Raw genomic sequence first — 16,701 nt, 5'->3', positions numbered from 1 at the left:
AGTGCTGGCACAAGTTGGGCACGCGGCTACGAAGTCCTTGACATCTTTCTGAATCCTGGGCCACCAAAAAGTTCTGGAAATCAGATCTAAAGTTCTCCTGGTACCTGGGTGACCAGCAGCTCTGGAGGAGTGGCTCCATTGGAGGACTTTCCTGCGGTGCGTAGGAGAAGTATACAGAAGACCCTCTGGAATATTGAGGTCTGCAGGGGTGTGATCTTGTTGTCATACAATATCTTTGAGAACGTTGAAGGTGGTTGCAGAAAGAATCCACTTAGCAGGGAGAATAGGCCTTTGTTGGTCCTCGGATTTATCGTCCGAAGAGAATTGTCGGGAGAGGGCGTCAGCCTTGACATTTTTTGTTCCAGGCAGATATGATATTATGAAATTGAATCTTGAAAAGAATAATGACCATCTGGCTTGACGGGCTCCAAGACGACGTGCCCCTTCAATGTATAACAGATTTTTATGATCTGTTAAGATAGTTATGGGATTCTCAGTGCCCTCCAGAAAATGTCTCCATTCTTCTAATGCTAATTTCACAGCCAAGAGTTCCCGATTCCCGATATCGTAATTGCACTCAGCGGAATAATTTTTTTTGGAGAAAAATGCACAGGGATGCAATCTGGATTGAGGATTCTTCCTCTGGGAAAGGACAGCACCAACACCGACGTCTGATGCATCTACTTCTAGGGTGAAAGGCAGTTTAGAATCAGGATGAGTAAGGATAGGGGCGGAGACAAATGCACTCTTAACACGAGAGAAGGATTGAATGGCCATGGGAGGCCAAGAAGTAGGGTCAGCTCCTTTCTTGGTCAAGGCAGTAATAGGAGCTACCAATGAAGAAAAGTTCTGGATAAATCTACGATAATAGTTCGAAAATCCGAGGAGCCGTTGAATGGCTTTGAGAGTGGTGGGTTGAGGCCAATCCAGTACCGCTTTGACCTTAGCAGGATCCATAGGAAGTCCAATGTTGGAGATAATGTATCCAAGGAAAATGGTGGAGGCTTGGTGAAATTGACACTTCTCGAGTTTGGCGAAGAGTCGGTTTTCTCGTAGGCGAAGAAGTACCTGCTTTACATGGGACACATGATCTTGTTTGGATTTGGAGAAAATCAGAATGTCATCTAAATAAATGATCAAAAAAAGTTGAGAAGGTCCCGAAAGATTTCGTTGACAAAATCCTGAAACACAGCTGGGGCATTACACAGACCAAATGGCATGACTAAGTACTCGTAATGTCCATCTCTGGTGTTAAAAGCAGTTTTCCACTCATCACCTTGGCGTATCCTGATGAGGTTGTAGGCTCCACGTAGATCCAACTTAGAGAAGATGTTGGCACTTTGTAGGCGATCGAAGAGCTCAGATATAAGAGGAAGAGGGTAACGATTCTTAATAGTGATTTTATTGAGACCCCGGTAGTCGATACAAGGGCGTAAAGAATCGTTTTTTTTCTTCACGAAAAAGAAACCGGCACCCGCAGGAGAAGTAGAGTTACGTATGAAACCTTTCTGGAGATTCTCAGTAATATACTCTCGCATGGCCTTGGTCTCAGGCATGGACAAAGGGTAGGAAGCCCCTCTGGGGGGAGAAGAACCCAGGAGTAGTTCAATGGGGCAATCGTATGGACGATGTGGGGGTAGTACCTCAGACTTAACTTTATCGAAGACGTCGCTGGACTCTGCATACTCCTCAGGCAAAAGTACCCTTTCCTTTGCCTCGACCGGGGTAGTACCACAAATGCTACTGGATTTAATGATACAGTTCTTGGTACAAAAAGAGCTCCATTGAATGGGATCCTTATTTAGCCAATCCACCCGAGGATTATGAATCTATAACCAGGGAAGGCCAAGGATTACGGCTACGGAAGGCGTATGAATCACATTGAATTGGATGTCCTCCAGGTGATCAGTACCTGTCTTGAGATGAAGTGCCTGTGTCTCCAGTAAAATAAAGGCCGGCTGAAGCGGTCTTCCATCAATGGCCTCAAGTCCAATAGGTTTCTTCCTAGGTATGATGGGGATATTGTGACATTCAGCAAAGCCTTGATCTATAAAGTTGCCCCCAGAGCCGGAATCGAGAAAGGCCTGGGTGGAAACACGAAACCCATTCCCAGAGAGAGTGATGGGAAGAAGGATTCTAGAAGGGTTATCAACAGAAATAGGAGAGAGAGAAATGGTTCCCAGTGAGACTCCCCTAATTCTCATCGGAATTTCGTGTTTCCCTGGCTTATTGGGACAAGAGTAGGCCAGGTGTCCAGGTTGTCCGCAATATAGACACAGACCCACATTCAGGCAACGTTGTTTCTCTAATTTGGAGAGACTCGTACCTCCCAGTTGCATGGGTTCAGAAGTATCCATTGAAGGAAATTCCGTCATGCTCACCTGGACCGGAGTGATTCTGGATGAGGATGATCTGCGGTGTACTCTCTCTGCTTTCCTTTCCTGAAGACGGTGGTCCACTCTGATGCAGATGGCGATAAGTTCCTCCAGATCCGTGGGACGGTCGAAAGTCACCAATTCGTCCTTTAGGGTTTCAGAGAGGCCCCGCCAGAATGCAGCAGACAAAGATTCATTATTCCAATCCGTCTCTGCGGCCACGGTTCTAAACTCAAGTGCATATTTTGCCACAGGACGATTACCTTGGGATATATAGAAAAGGGTAGAAGCAGCAGATACCTTGCGACCAGGCGTGTCAAACACCCTACGGAACTCCCCGGTAAAGGCTCCGATGTCCTGAGTGAGATCAGACCTTCGTTCCCAGATAGGAGAAGCCCAGGCCAGTGCGTCATCTGTGAGGAGAGAAATAATGTACGCCACCTTGATGCGTGGAGAGGTGAAGCGGGAGGAGTTTATCTCAAATTGAATGAAACATTGATTCAAGAACCCCCGACATTCTTGGGGGTCCCCTCCATAACGGTTGGGCGTAGGTAACCGGGGTTCATGGAAGGAATGAGGAATGGACATAACTTCCCCAGGAGTGGCAGAACTAGGAACAGGCCGGGATTCATGTACAGAGAGAGCGAGAGTTTTAAAATTCTCCTGGATAGTTTGCATATGATGGTCATAAGATGCAAGTCTTTTCTCAATGTTAGACAAAGCATTGGCGTGCGTGCCCTGGACTCTTCCTACCTCAGCGGGGTCGAAATTTGTGTGGCTGAGCATACTGTAACGTGTAGCTCACTACAAACGAAGCGCGACTGCGGTGCTGAGGTAGGGAATTGAGAAACGCCAACCCACAGCCACGCGGGCGCGTATAGGATGTAGATTGGTCGTGCAAGCAGGATCAGGGTTAGAGAGTGTAGAGTAGTCGTATAAACTTGCCAGGTCAGGATTGGAGAATAGCAGATCGTTGGGGTACTTTGCCAAGGTCAGGATTGTAGAAGAGCGGATCGTCGGAGTACTTTGTCAAGGTCAGGAGCGGAGAGAAGCGGAGTCCAAGTAACTAGCAGGGTTCAGGCAACAAAGGGTTAATCAGGCAGACAAGGCAAAACAAGGTATCAGGAACAGAATGCAGCAAGGCACGGCGTCACACTGACTATGCTCAGTAAAGGTAAGCTGGAAGTGCAGGGTATATATAGGAGGAGGCTCAAATAGCAAGCAGGGGCGGAACCCGGAAGTGAATCATCATAGGCTGCTGGTACATACAGGTGCGTCCAATGATGCAGCCGATCAGGTAGGAGGTTGCTTGCAGCCTGCACATGTCACAGGGTTCAGAGGGCGGGACTTGGAGTGTATGATACTCCCACGCCGGTTCCTTGAGACATCAGAGCAGGGGCGGAGCCTGGAACGCGCGTCACTGCCATGCTGGTGTTGTTTACCAACAGAGTGGGGACGGAGCCTACCACGCGCATCAGTGGGGAGACTAGACGAGCGCCCACGACACACAGCCAGGTGAGGGATGCCGGAACGGCGAATCCTCCTATATGCAGCATAAGGAAGGGATTTCTAGGACTTCCACGGTTCACCGAATCAAAAAAGCAACTTCACCTTCGGCTCCACCAAGTTACTGCTAATCGTACAACTGGTCACACAAATGACTGTGTATGAGAAGGGGACGATCAGAAAAAACACCCAACGCAGCGTTTTGCCAAACTGGCTTAGTCAGGGGTGTGTCTATGCATCCTCCATCAATTTTTCTTTATGTCCTGAACGTGTGACGTCACTTCAATCAGAGAAGGGAAGAAAGACATGAGAAGGATGATTTACAAACGGATATTAGAATACACCTTAAGCATTGTTAAATATCTACATTAATACAGTATATCGTAGAGATCACATTGCTAGAAAAAAGTGTATACAGAATAAAATAATATCAATACAGATGTTAAATAAATGAGGAAAACTGAGATCCCCATTTAACTTCTTAGGTGCAACACTATCTAGATTAAAAATCCTTCTGCTCTCGTGGCGTAATAACTCCGCTTCAAAATTTCCTCCTCTATTATCCAGGGAGACTTTTTCTCTCCCCCAAACCTGCAGTCCCCTAGTTGAATCTGCGTGGTTGGAGTGAAAGTGTCGGGCTACACTCGTAAGTTTTTTGGCCCGGGCTAAGTCTTTACTTGCATTACGAATATTGCAAGCATGCTCGAGAGTCCATGTTTTCAATTCCCTGGAAGTCATGCCAACACATAGCAGGTTGCACGGGCATGATAACACAAATATTACACCTTTGGTATTACAATTAAACAGTGAATTCTCTATTTGTGAAAGTTTTTGTTTTGAAATGAACGCACAGCACTTGCATTTTCCACAAGGCTCTGTGCCTCTGGTACTATTTTTAACTTCAATCCTTTTATTGAAATGGCTGTGGACCAATTGGTCTCTTCGAGTCGTCATCATGACTCTTGGTCCTATAACATTTACAAGACTTCCTTCGCGTTGCAAAATACCCCAGTGTTTCTGAATAACTTATCAAATCTCCTCCCAACGTTGGTTAAAAGTTGTAATAAATCTTACAGGTGTCAGAAAAACACAGGTGGTGTTTTAAGGTTTGTGGATCAACAAACTCTCTCTTTCACTATGATTCACTCTATTGAGAGCTCTCTTAAAGCAGCGTCTGCTATATCACCTTGCTAAGAACAATTTTTTTTGTTCCAAAACTCTACTGTTGAAAGTTTCCTTACTAGAGCAGTTTCTTTTAAGGCGATATAATTGGCCCACTGGGATACCACGTGGAGAGTTTTAAAAAAAAAATGTTTTATTCTAGTCTGTCTTGTATGTTCATTTCATCAATTGTACATTCAATAAATTTGATATATTTTGTACCCACCATGAGTGCCCTATTATGGAGTCTCTGCTTATCCTGTCTATTGGGATTTGCACCTTTCTCTTTGTATGCATAACTAATTTACTCCAGGGAGCACCACTTAGTATTTAACTAATTATGGCGTGGCTTGTACATTTATTTGGTACCAGAGCTGCTCTAAGCACTTATTTCTCATTGTCTGGCGCCTGTCTCTGTGGTGTAAACCCTACCTGGTCGGGATGGACGACCTTATTGAGGCGTGTTGCCATTATTTGGGGAAAGATTATCAGAGATATAGCCCTGTAGCTTGGGCATAACGAGGGGTAATGTCCTTCCTTTAGTATTACAATTATTGTGGACTGTAGTAGTTCGCCCAGTAGCTCAGATCCACTCAACATTTTATTAAATAAGCTAACTAGGTAGGGATTTAGAATAGTTGCATATTTTTTATAGTACAGTGTTGAAAACCCATCTGGTCATGGCACTTTTTCTTTCTTGAGGGATTTACTGGTCTCCAAGATTTATTCCTCAGTAACTGAAGCCCTCAAGGGGTAGAGGCATGGGTGTCTAATGAAGATAGTTTAGATAGTTCTTAATACTTGTCTATTCATTTTTTATGGTGTTGGGTTTACCTGCTCAGGTGGGATCAAATTATATAGCCTGCAATAATATTGTACAAGCTCCCTATTAATGTCCAGTGTGTTGCATGTCAGTATGTCATTTCCTTTCTTTAGTGCACGTATGTTTAAACTAGCTGTCTTGTTGTGGAGTTTGGAGGCAAGGTATCTGTCCGCTTTGTCCCCCTTTTCATAAAAGAGTTGGTTGGTCCAGCGCATTCCATTTTCTGTATTTTCTATTACAATATTTGTGGTTCTTTTCTATTTCTGTCAAAATGGTTTCTATTATGAGAGGTGAGGGTCTGTTGGTATTTTTGTTCAAATTTCATACGGTTTTTTTTGTGTTTCAATTCTGCTCTCTCTCTTTTTTCCTTTGAGAAAATATACTAAATATTTGACCTCTTAGAGTAGCCTTATGTGCTGCCCACAGTGTGGTCTCTGCCACTTGGTTATTATCATTTACGGTAAGTTAAAATATTATTTAAGGACATCTTTTATAGAGTCCCTGGTCTCAGGGGCACTGTTATGATTCCCTCCAGCAATACTCCTTGATGGTCTGTTAGGTTCTGACTCTGGCCGGTTAGAACTAGAATGGTCTATGAAGTCAGATGCTATCCTAGGTTGACCATAAAACCCTACCCATCCTGTTTGGTCTTTGCTTGTCAATCCTGTTTACAGGTCAAGAGGCAGGTTCTAATTTTTCCCTTGTGCTGCGGCTTTCCCTGTTACTTTGTATTCAGGATTCAGTTCTACTGATTATCAGGTACCTTCATGTTTGTTATTTTTGTATTAATTTTGAACTCTTTTTGTCCGTTGTTTATTATGTGACTCTTGCTACAATATCTGTTGCATGTAGCACTGCAGTTTACTTTATCTAGGTTTTCCCTTTGCACATTGTGCCCCCTTGCTTTGGTCTGTCCCCTAGACATAACAGCTTTTTTTTAGTGTAGCTCTGCACATTTTGCAGACTTCATTTAGTTTTCCCTGTCATTATTTTTTTAAATTCAGCTTTTATATATTTTGGTCTCCTGTCTTTTATTGGTTTCCATGCTACCTCGATGGTGCCATACATCTTGATAGAGACTGAGAAGGAGGTCATTGAGTTTCAATCGAAGGTTTGTGGCTGTCAGTCCGATACCCATAAGTGTGGTCATCATCGGTGCATGGACTGACAAAGAAATATTATCTAGTTCAGCCTTTGTTATATTGTAATTTAGCTCTCTTAATATGAGTATGTAGTCAATACATGTATATTGCTTGCGAGGGTAGATTAATATGAATAGCTTCTGGTCATGGGGTTAGCCTACATGCATCAATAAGGGCATTATCTATTATAATCCTCTGCAGGGTTTCTGAGTTTGTGATCATGGTCAAACGCTCTTTGTTTGGATTGTTTGCTTTACGGTATTTACGTAGGTTGCCCGCTATTATAAGATGGCCTTTTTTGGTCTGCATTATAGGGGGGAAATTACTTCTAAAAAGCATACCTGGCCTTCATTTGGATCATATACAGTAGACTCACTGTCTCCTCTTTGCCTAAATGCTCTACCACAATAAGTATTCTGCTTGTTTTGTCTGTATTCAAGAGGTCTAATTTAAAGGGAGTACTTGATCTAAAGAGGATTGCTACTCCCGCCTTCTTATTCCATGCAGGTAAATTATATATTTGAGGGAAATATTTGTCTTTTAGCTGACCTAGTCTTAAAGTCCCTGAAAATCAGTTTTCTCTTAATTGGCGAATTCAAGCCTTTAACATTCATAGATACAACATTTAGGTTAGTGTTTCGAGCCATTTCTAGATGTACTGTAAGATTAGTTCCCATCCAGGTATCCCAAGGTATCATCCTGTTGGCTTTCGAGAACTGTGGTCTAGAGCTGTAGCATGTTCTATTTTCCTCCTGTCTGCTGGGGTTGGGTTAGTGCGTCAGATGGGTAGCTGTAAACTATAAAGGTGAAGGTTCGTAACAGGTAATCCACAGGCAAGAGGGCAGGAGTTACGGAGTAACTCAGCTGGGACTCCATAAGAAAAAGGAACTTTGCTTGACAACTTAGAATACAAAAAAGAAGCTAGCTTGAAGAAAGTGTTGCCTTAAAAATGAGGTTGCCAGGAACCAAAATAGCCAAAACAGCCAAGTGAGGGCAATCTCCAGAAAAAAACATGAGCAGGGCGCTCAACTAGACACGGATCATGCAGAATTCTCACACTAATTCTGTCCTTCAGCACCATTGATTGCATATTGGGAAGCACTACTTTCTGTCTCCTCTCTGAAAGTGTACAGTAGGTAAGCAGGAGGGAAAGGGAGTTCAGAGGTTTTGAGACAGAGGTAGCTTTCTGTATGCTTGCCTATCACAGAAGCCCCAATGAGTTGTGTTTATTTTAGATTGAAAATTGCAAATATGGGTTGGTTCAATAGGAACTGAAGCATGAAGCAAATACCATATGACAATACAATAACATTAATCAACACAATTACATTATTTGTATAAATGAACAAAATCCTACATACCAAAAAAACCCATATAAAAAACACTAGCACACATGAGAAAGCAATTCATAATATGTGCACAACAATACAAATAATAAAATTGCTAGAGTGCATAATGCAAGAAGAACCACAGAGGATGGTGTGTTAACCAAAAGTTCCATAGCAGTGCTGGTGTCAGGATGTGTTGATGGTATGTCCGGACTACACTCTCTAACAGCTGATGTCCCACTAGCCCAAACTTCCTGGTTGTGATGCACCAGCCAATGCGCGCCAAACAGCCTCACACGACCTCTACACATTTCGCAATTGTGTGCTTCATCAATAGTTATGTTTCACTAAAAACCACTATGCATTAACCTAATCTGTCTCAAAAATTTTGAACTGTACTGTACATGGCATGGCACTTTCTCCATGCCACACAAGACTGGCTTGCAGTTTTGCCTAAAAGATATATTATATAATTCAAGTTAGGACGATAAGAGTTTATTTGTGTCTGAGATCTATCAACATATTATTGACAAGTACCTATTCTATGTAAAAACACCAAACAAAAAATGCTGGAAAACTTCTATTTGACAAAACGTAAGCGTTAATGATTGCTTTATTAGAACACTATGCCCTATCGATGGTTGGGTGCTGGGCACGGCACACATTATGAATGGGTATGTTCGATGACAGAAACTTTTAAAGGAGAAAGAGATTGAATAATAGACCTTCACAAACCGATTCCTCCAATCGGCCCCCACTCGAGTACCTTTCTCCAATGGAGTACATGCTCCAACTTAAGTGCCTGCCTCCCCCCGAGTACCAGCCTCCACCTGACTACCTGTCCAATACCATTACCAGTACGGACCAAGCAACTTCAAAAACAAGATGAACCTACATGAACCTGATGAAGCAAATGTGCTTACGAAATGCATTGTTCCTGGTGGGAAATGGAGCCTTTCTGATCTACAACAGCATCCGTAGTTCCTGCAAACATCCAGGACCCAGCCCTGCCATCCAGACATGGAAGAAGGAAACAACTGATACCAGGATAGTCTGCAAGACTGTGGAGTTCACCGATATTTTTTTTCTATGTAAGTTACTGTTTACTTATCTTTGTGTAATAAATTAAATTTGTTTACAACTTTTGCCCTGGCTGTCATTCTTCTCTGGGTTTGCTGAGAGCCAACGTCAGCTAGTGACTGAAAACTCGGACACCCACTGACGGAAGGAAGCCTATGATAAGGGTCCCAAGAACTCCTTATGTGAACCTCATTCACACATGCCCGTGTTAGTGCATTTCTATTATAATTGTTCAATCCATTGGTTTGAGTTCCCGGGGGGTGGGGGGCAATCATTTTTTATAATATATATATCTGTTTTATTGGTTTACTTAGTCACTGTACTATCTCACTGCAATATTACTTCAATGTACCCTTCACCACCCCATTTGGTGTGTCTTTATGTTATTGAGCATATTTCAAAATTGTACCGGATAGTACCACTGGAGCGCCGGGTGAATATTTGTTCACTGAAGTTTCAAGTTTACCATACATTTAAAATTACATTTCCAAAAGTAAACATTTGGCACCCTGTGGAATAAAATTATAAATGATATTTTTACAAAAAAGCTTTACAAAAAATACTGCAAATAATATTTTTTTTAATCTCATGTTTATGCTGCATAAATATATGGAATTGCAACACAACTATCTTATATTGTTATATTGTTGACTTTGTGGCTGCTCCAACATTATTTTCATTTGTTTTAGACGTGGATCCGTGAAAAACAAGACTAATAAAATGCAAACTGTTAAGAGGCATCATTATTCATTTATGCATAAATGATTCTACCTTGCTCCACTGCACTACAAACATGAGGATACAAAGAAAAACAGATAACTATATTTTCTTCTTACCAAACTGTGGCAGCAAGAAAATAAGTAGCCCGAATTGTAAGATAATGTACCTTACTTCCATGCACAAGCAGTTGCATAACTGGCAAAATGACAATGATGTGTTCTGACGGGCAAGCTGATTTAAAATTATTTAGCACACTTTTCTAATAGTTGGGAGAAAGGTTTCCAAGGGACTTATGCTGAAGTCTTTTGTCCCCGGGGTGCTAATTAAAATGTACTGGATTATATTTTTTAAACTCTCTGTTCCTACTCACTGCAATTATTACATGCAAAATGTTAGTAGTAGCAATGTCACCTAATGGTAGCCTCCTGTACAGCAGTTTAATTTCCCCCTTCAGTTTTTCAAGGTTTGATGCTGAACTGGTTGAATGTCTTAACACTAGAAAATAGTTATGTATTTGTACAGCCATCTTCCCATTTATATTAATTTATATTATATGTTATCTTTTACATTATTATTATTATTATTATTATTAGTAGTAGTAGTAGTATTATTAGTATTATTAGTATTATCTTAATGTGTATTATACTAAATAAAATGTGTAAAATGGGGAAACTGTAAACAGAAAATTTTACAATGTATTGAATGCATGATTTCAATGCAATAAGAAACATTATTTTATGTTTGTTATAAACATTACAATATTAATTTAAGAGAAAAAGCAACAATATGTGCATTGGGACTCATTTTATCATTGTTATACTGTCAATTTTTTACAGAAATTACACTGTAATGAGTGAACAATATGTGATGGTCTATTTCCAGATCACAACTCTTGGATATTTATTTTAATTACTCCACAAAATGTAAGTTCAAGCGTAGCCTCTCCTTTAGCATGTGTTCCATTATGCGTTTCAGCAACTGGAAGTGTACAGATGTACAGATGATGTGAGACTGGCCCCCAGGATTAACACTTTGGGGGGTCTGATCTGGCAGCATTGAATCCCTGCAGCGATGTTGCGGTATCACTACCTCCAAAGTCGTAGCTTTTTACTTTATTAGCCGTTGCTCCGGCAACAGCAAGTCTAACTACATCTGCATGTGTTGCAGATACCAGAAGTGTAATACGTTCCAGGTGTCATGGCATAATAACGTCACTATCTAGAGAAACTGCTGCAGAGCGCCAAACAGTCACCATTACAGGCATATTTCTCAAATTCATAGTGTAAAACTATTTGCTACAGGCCAACAGTTTCCACCCAAAAGCCCTCCAGGAAAACCTACCTAATAGTCAGTTTCTTAGGGTACGTACGAGTAATTGTAAGTGTCCGCATGTGTGTAAATGAAAGATTGGGTGAGATGGGATAAAAATGTATTATAGGGGGTATAGTGAAAAAGTTATTCAAAAGCACACTACACAGGTTAAGGAACTGGTTAGGAATAACCTTATCACACAAGATAAAAAATATAAAACACAGAAAAAATATGCTATCCACTTTATTTTAACGTACTTACATACTATGTAAAACAAGGTTATTCTAAGACAATGGTCTATTTTTCACAGTGATCCAGTACTTTCTAATATTCTGTCTGGTCCACCTCTCATTTCTTACAGATGGCAAGAAATATATGTGACATCCTTGTTAAAGTCAACAGACCTTCTACTGATGATAGCCAGACATACCTTACTAGTAACAAACATTATATGTTCCACTATTTTGAGTGTACACAGTACCATATAACTCAGTTGTGTAGGGTGATACTTTTTCTCACCCTACGACAAGGTAAACCCTTCAAGTTTAATGGAGTTTTTACTTGCAACTTGGAGTATGTGATTTACTTGCTGTGGTGCCCGTGTGGCAGAATCTACATGTATGTGTGGAAAACCAATAAAAAGAGAATCAGTGAGCATAAATATTCCATCAGAAATGCATGGATGTACTGTACCAAAGAATGCTAAACATTTCTTGGAAGCAAAACACAATATACGTAAAGTCAGATAAAATGTCTAATTATTGACTCAGTAGGATAACTGGCTAGAGTGGGTGAAATAGAAACACTTCCATTACGTAAAGAGTGTTATTGGATACATAGCCCCAATATTCCTACACCTAAAGGCATGAATGAATGCAATAAACTACATAATTTCTATTTTAATCCTTGAAAGGTAGGTAAGTTTCTCAATGATATATGAACGTTATGGTTTATCACGATATGAGTTTGAATCTTTACATGCATATACCTGATTGACACTTGTAGTTTTTGTCTAGAAATAAATATTTTTTCATGGATACATGATCTACATGATCTATGCTAAGTAGAAACTTTCATTAAGTGCACTCAATAACTGGATATGTTCAGAAGGACATTTCACAAATGTCTTTTTATTTTTTTGCAGAGAAAACACAATGTTTCGGAGGTAGCAGCCCCTACGTCAGTTGTAGTGATTGCGGTACAAACAGGTCACAAATATACATTTAAATACCCATCCTCACTTCCCACATGTTTGCTGTTATTTTTTTTTTTCTCACACCATGACCCATCATAACGTCACTGAATGTATTTGAGTCAAAAACTCTTGTCGTGTTATTTTCGGTAAGATTACATATAAAACAATTCTAGGAATCTTCAAAGAGAAATACTAACATATAACACCAGGACCTAGTCGTATTGAATAAAAGTAGGATGTACAGTTTTGTGAAAAAGAAAGTACACCCTCTTTGAATTCCATGGTTTAACATATCAGGACATAATAACAATCATCTGTTCCTTAGCAGGTCTTAAAATTAGTTAAATACAACCTCAGATGAACAACAACACATGACATATTACACCGTGTCATGATTTATTTAACAAAAATACACCCAAAATGGAGAAGCTATGTGTGAAAAACTAAGTATACCTTATTATTCAATAGCTTGTAGAACCACCTTTAGCAGCAATAGCTTGAAGTAATCGTTTTCTGTATGACTTTATCAGTCTCTCACATCGTTGTGGAGGAATTTTGGCCCACTCTTCTTTACAACGTTGCTTCAGTTCATTGAGGTTTGTGGGCATTTGTTTATGCACAGCTCTCTTAAGGTCCAGCCACAGCATTTCAATCGGGTTGAGATCTGGACTTTGACTGGGCCATTGCAACACCTTGATTCTTTTCATGGAAACAATAGAATATTTGGTGGTATAAACTCTTCCTTATTCTATTGTCTAGAAATGTGGTGAATTTGTTTCGGTAGTTGAGGCAAAATTTGCCGTTTTATTTCTGTGAATTTTTTTTGGAAAATGTAAGCACTTTGCCAAAATTCTACAAACATAAAAAATCAATGTTTATTGTAATGTGTATTAATTTCTCTTAAGTTTCACTTACTGCAGAGACTTCAAATAGGACACACACATCATGTTCTTTGTGCAGTTTGGAGGGGGAGTGCTTTCGCAGACGTTTCCCCCAACAGATCCCTTTATACAGGATGGAAACCAGCTGTCCCAGGTACAGATGGACATGTGACATAATTTGAGCAGCAAATTCTTTGCAGTGTTGTGAAAAAAATTTGATTCACAGCTGAATATTCTCCTTTTTTCTCATGAAACTGCAATTGTTTTCCCTTCACCCTCCCTTACTGTAAATATCATCAAATCTGCCGCCAAATGTTTATACATGAAATGCGTTTGCGAATGTTAAAACATTTGAGTCGTTCGCCCACATGCGCTGAGCAGCTACCACTGTGTCACTGTTGTTCAAATCGAGATTGAAGGAAGCAGGGTGTAGGCTGGTGGTTTGCTGCATTAGTGTGTGGGTAGTTAGACGGTAGGGAGTAGGGATAGGCCGGAAAATCAGAATAATGAGAGAGAAAGATTTTTTTATTTATTTTAGTTTTGTTATGGAGAGTGGTCACAGGCACAGGAGGGATTTTGCTGATGCTCTCCTTTGAGACTGAGGATTTGGAGGCGATTGACTGTTTGATATACAGTGAGATTTGCCAGGGCCTCTTTTGTCAGCAACTATTTCCTCTGTGTCATTGATCTTAGATGATTCTGTCTGTGTAGTGACAAACTGTTGATGCTTCCTGTGCCCAATCCATCTGTTGTTCGAACAGGTGTGCAAGCAGGAGATGCAGACATGCACGTGTTGTGGGCACATGCAGGTCAAGTAGGGGGCTGAGTTACCAGAGCAGGGCAGGGTTATGGAGGAAGAATTGCAGGCAGAAGGAGTGGGTAGGGTAGTAATAGTGAGTGCTTTGAGCAGTGAGGAGGTCATGACTGTGGTAAACCCACATAGGTCATGGGGTGAATCAGCCGATGTAGGAGAGGGTGAGGGTTAATTGGTGGTGGTGATGGTTGGTCTTTTGATGAGCTTAGTGAGGAGCATCTTGGAGAAGTAGAGGTGGAGGAATGCAGACATGCTTCTCAAATATGTCATGCTAGTCATCCCTAGATTGGCATTCATTGTATTCCAGTCCCCTCCTCTAGCTTTCAGGCATCACTTGGACATGGTCATCCATCTAGTTGAACCACCTCTTGGTGTGGGAATTATTCCAATTCCTATCATAGTTCTGTAACACTGCAGTGGTACACTATATGCTTTGTGATGTTACGGTGTGTAGGACAGGAGTGGATGCCTCCTGGGTGACTTCTCTGCAGCAACATATGCAGAGCAATCATTGTTACCTCGGGCACAGGCAGTGTCTGCAAACCTCGGCACCTTCACATGTCTCCAGACATGATAATCCTGCTCTGGGTTGTTGTAGAGGAGTCACTACCACTCCTCAATGAGAAGTGTCGCTGTTTCGTTTTCACCCATCTCCTTGACTGTGGAATCTCCTCCCTCTCCCCCCACATACACCACCATAACACCAGACAACAGGGTCAGAGAGTCAGCATGAGACATAATAGGCTTCAGAGAGGATCAGTCTCTTGTGCCAAGAAGGCTTTTAGAAGAATAAAATACATTTTATTTATTGAGCACATGCTCCATATTCCAGATGTTGGAAGACAATTTATTCTCCAAACCGATGCATCAGAAGCAGGCTTGGATGTTGTTCTCTCTCAAATGTTTGAGGGTGGCAAACATTTATATACATATCTATTTATTGGCTAGTGGAGACTCTGAGGCACTGCCTTATTGGTACACCACTTGCAGACTATGCCTCCTTAAAATGGTTACTCAAGTCCACAAAAGGATTCTTATGTAAGTGTTGCAAGGTGGTATTTAACACTATAATCCTTCTCATTTCACATACAGTAGGAATACTCAACTCAACATATCTGCAGATTTATTTTCACAAGAATGAAGAATCTAAGGCTTTAACAAATATTCCCCAGTAACACTCTAAAGGGGAAGGTATGTGATGTCTTGAATAACATCACCCCTCAGATGGGCTGACAGAGTGAGAGTTGAACCTGTCTCTGCTAGTTCAATTAAATAGGGTTACAGCTAACATTATTCATCCTTTCATCAAACCCCATATAAAAAGGAAGCAGGCTCAGTGACCGGGTTGTTGAAAAAATAACTGCTAAAGAAGACAGGCTCACATAATTTGTATCTAAAAAGCAGTTTTTTGTGAGTTGAATTAATTGTGTATTCTATGTTTCATTTTTATTCACACAGGGTCTGGACTGTTAAACCACAGTAGCTTAATCCCAAACTCTGCAGTTAATGAGCTATCTGATTTAAAGGACTGTCAGCAAAGACTGTTAATTCTGTGCTGACTAAAAGGGCCTCTGGCCCTCACCCACGGAAAACATTACAAGTGTGAACTATCGTATTTACGTATATAGTTTAAGCATGTTTGTATTGTGATTCATCTTAGCTATTGAAGTGATTACTGAAGACCTTAGAATAGGTTCTCACGTCTTTCACTAGAATAGGTTCTCTCCTCTTTCTCATAGTAGTTTGCTTGGTGGTACATTGGCCTACTTACCCCACTTGGTAATGCGAAAATGCTTTCTTAAAGAATAATCATTTATTTTTGTTACTTTTAAAGGTGCAAGTAATCAACTTGTTACAGCAAACAAAAAAATTGCATTTTTTACTGCGGCTGATAAAAATATTGGGAACGGGACCAGAATGAATAAATACATCAAATGCTATCATTTTGGTGCCAGTCATAAAGTCCCATTGCATAGCAATGCCTGACTATCCACAAAGGCAGACAAAGAGTTAACCTCTAACACCACCCTGTATTCTTCTTTAATCTTGGTGTGACTTTGTGGCTTACTTTGGATCTTCTGCACAGGCCCTGGCCTTTTATAATGGTTAGGGCAGTCGCCAAAGACATGTCATAGGGACACGTACAGCAACCAATCATATTGGCTTGTGTACCATGTGCTTCCCTAGATTTCTGATGACATCACAGATTTGGGATACCTAGTTCCAGAGATTCATGCCTACTTTAGTATCCTCCTAAGCAGCCCCATGCATGGGAATTGGTTATAAATAGGCTAACAAACCTGGATTAGTTTATGCCTTTTCTATGGTTGGGCGTTGGTCCTATGAATTGGTTCCTGAGGGTTAC

This window comes from Ascaphus truei, chromosome 1 (assembly GCF_040206685.1).
Source record: "Ascaphus truei isolate aAscTru1 chromosome 1, aAscTru1.hap1, whole genome shotgun sequence".
In the NCBI taxonomy this organism is placed as follows: Eukaryota; Metazoa; Chordata; class Amphibia; order Anura; family Ascaphidae; genus Ascaphus; species Ascaphus truei.
The sequence above is the reverse complement of the archived record's forward strand: the minus strand, read 5'-3'. Positions refer to the sequence as shown.